A 3,527-nucleotide genomic window follows, 5' to 3' on the forward strand; every position below is an offset into this window, starting at 1 on the left:
CCACGCTTCATTCTTCTAAATAATGTCAGTTGACATGATTTATTTGGTCTTGCAGGTTGCAGAATGTTCGATTTGCTTTGCGTGTACCGTCTAAAGCTATTCAAGATAAATATTAAATTATGTAAATTAAAATGCTAAAAATGATTTCTGTCCGTCCAGATTGATGAATAATGTTTAAAAAATGAGCTGCAAAAAAAAATTAAAACGAATATATTTTAGTAGTTTTTCAGGCAGCAGAATTGCCACATTCCCATAAGCGGAGTTGTGTTACAGCATCTAGAGAATAATTTTCATCACGAATTGGAAATAATTTTAACGCCAGCCATAGATGGCTGACACCTTGTAAATAATAAGACACTCAGCTCATAAAACAAAGTGGAGAGAGACCTTCACCAAATATGATGCTTATTGAATTAAAAAAAATTGTTGATGAAAGGTTTTACACAAAATAACCTTATAACTAAGCTATAAATAAAGTTATAAAGAGTAAAATTTAAAAAGTGGGCGTGGACTCGTCCCCAAATAAGTTTTTTGTATAAATCTCTCAAACCAATAAAGCTATATAGACCAAATTGTCTGCAGTCCTTTACGTACCCAACATACACCATGAAAATAGTTGAAATCGAATTAAAATTACTAAAAGTGCGTTAACTCACTAACGAAAAACGTCAGAAACACTAAATTTACAGAAGAAATAGCAGAAGGAAGCTGCACTCAGAATTTTTTACAAAATGAAACATAGGCGTGGCATTGTCAACTTATGGGTCAAAAACCATATCTCAAGAACTACTCGACAGATTTTATTGAAATTCGGTATAAAATATTTTCTTGACACCCTGATGAAACGTGTGGAAAATGGATGAAATCGGTTCAAACCACGACAACTTCCAGATAACTAAATTTTGAATTCCATCTTATTCCTTCACTTTGTTATATATACATAAGGATCCAATGAAGTTAGCAAAATAAAACTTTGCACAAATACTGTATATGATCTGTGGCATCACTTGTAAAAAAATTGTCGAAGTCGGACTACAACTTTTCAATGCCCGGATATCGTATACGAAGAACTCAGTGCCTTCGGTAAATCTCTCAGATATCTTAATTTAATTCATTGGAAATCTTTTTCTTCTAATAGTGTGTCTCTGTACGAGAAATGCTTAAAATCGGGTCATAACTTCCCCTAGCTCTCATATAGCTAATTATGGACTTAATAGCTTATAAGCCGGTTAATATGTCAAATATCTTAGCCAAATTAAGTGAACATGTAATCTTAGATTTAATGTATGTATGTTGGCGATGAAAATGAGTAAAATCGGTTCAAGAATTACCTCAGCATATATACTATATATGATGATTTTCGTTTTTCTATAGGACTTTATGCCGAATATATGGGTCAAATTGTCTGTTATCTTAATAAAACTATATCAATAAATTGCGATAGTGTAAAATGTTCGGTTGCAACCGAAACCTTACCTTACTTGTTTACTACTACTGTTGGTGCATAGGTGCGTACAGTGTAAGTTTATTTCTCAACTTAATTTCAATGTGTTCGGAACATAACTATCTATTGTCATCCATATTATAAAAATAAATTACATCCATATAAAAAAATTAAATCTACTTTCCATAAGATCGATTCCATTAGATGCGTAATTAAAGCAATCGAAATAAAACTTTTCAGCGTGTAATACGTCTGAAATATAAACCAAATTAAATTATTTTATTTACTTAGGTTTGTTGCTGAGAGTAATGAAATCTGTTTATGAATTAACTCTGGAATTTAACTTTGACATGATTTCATGCTTCTTTGGAAGAGTTTTTTTCATTTAATTTAATTTAAATTAATGTTTCCTTGCAAGTTTTCGAACTGTATTTCATGATGTCAAATTGTCACTGACATTAATTTTGACGCTGACCTTACTTTGTATGATGATACTTATTTGAAGAAAAGAAAATAATACGGAACATATTAATTTCGGAGGAGAATACTTAAGCGCCACTTTAATATATTATTTCCATGCGATACGAAATAAATTCGAATTAGTACTTTTTGTGTTTGATTTACACTCTGGTAAGTAATTGTGTGCGAGCGAGTATTTGTACAATTAATTAAATTTGGTGGGGCTTACACAATAAATATGCGAGCAAACAATAGAAGTGCAAACAAAACGAAACCACGAGCTACAAACAAAACTGCATTGTCTATAATACTTATTAATGCTCATTGACCATCATATTTAGCGAAATAAAGAGATTTTAATTGGCGAAGGCCGCGGGAACAAGGCAATAGCCGCGTACGGTCCTTTGTTGCGATATACACCCATACATATGAGAGGTCCTTGTACCATATGTATGAATGTATTACTTGTATACACATGGGTTTGAATAAATGACTGCATGCAATTTCGTTGCAATATTGAGTATTCATCAACAGCAGAACAACAGAAAATACAAAAGCGCCGCCATGATTGTTTACACCCAATCACCATATATGCATACAACGCCAGTTATATAAGAATTCCCATTAAAGCGCAAACATACAAGCGAAGTAATATAACTGCATATGCAGTATGTTATCCAAGGCCGCCACATTTTAATTACATTTGATTGAAAATTTAGTATGATAACTTTTATCAAATAAATTAATGATAGATCCGAAGTTTAATTCACTAAGTTTTCTTTTTTAAGTGACCAAAGTTTTTATAACTCTGAAGATTTTCTGACTAATTCGACGTTAGATGCCCTCCTCCTTATTTGCGCAGAACTCGGACAGCAACTTTTCATAAGCCTCTTTTGAGTTCAACTTTACACGACCAAGGGCGTACGCCATGGTCAGGAACAGGTGATAATCACTTGGCGCTTGGCGCCGAGCTCCCGTAGCTTCTGACAAGTCACCAACGAAGTGTGTGGTCTGGCGTTATACTGGTGGAACACTACACTCTTACTTTTGGCCAATTCTGGACGCTTCTGGTCGATCGCCTGCTTCAAGCGGTCCAGTTGTTCGCAGTAGATGGTAGAATTAAGCGTCTGGCCATATGGGAGCAGCTCATAGTGGATGATTCCTTTCCAATCCCACCAAACACACAGCAAAACCTTCCTGGCCGTCAATCCAGGCTTGGCCACTGTTTGGAACGACTCACGGGCCTTTGACCACGACCGTTTTCGCTTGATATTTTCGTATGCGATCCATTTTTCGTTGCCAGTCACCATCCGCTTCAAAAATGGGTCGAGTTCGTTCCGTTTCTGCAGTATATCGCAGGCGTTGATTCGGTCCAGAAGGTTTTTTGCATCAAATCATGCGGCACCCAAACATCAAGCTTTTTTGTGTATCCAGCCTTCTGCAGATAGTTTAAAATGGTTTGGTGACTAACTCCCATCTCCAACCCTTAACAATTTTCAATTTTATTTTCATCTATATTAAATGTGTGTTACCATATATCCATATAAATATTAGTATTTATCCTATACTATAAACTCTTGTTGGCTCTACTAATAATATAATATTTTTTCAGTGAATTTCACAT

Source organism: Zeugodacus cucurbitae, chromosome 4 (assembly GCF_028554725.1).
Source record: "Zeugodacus cucurbitae isolate PBARC_wt_2022May chromosome 4, idZeuCucr1.2, whole genome shotgun sequence".
NCBI classification, from domain to species: Eukaryota; Metazoa; Arthropoda; class Insecta; order Diptera; family Tephritidae; genus Zeugodacus; species Zeugodacus cucurbitae.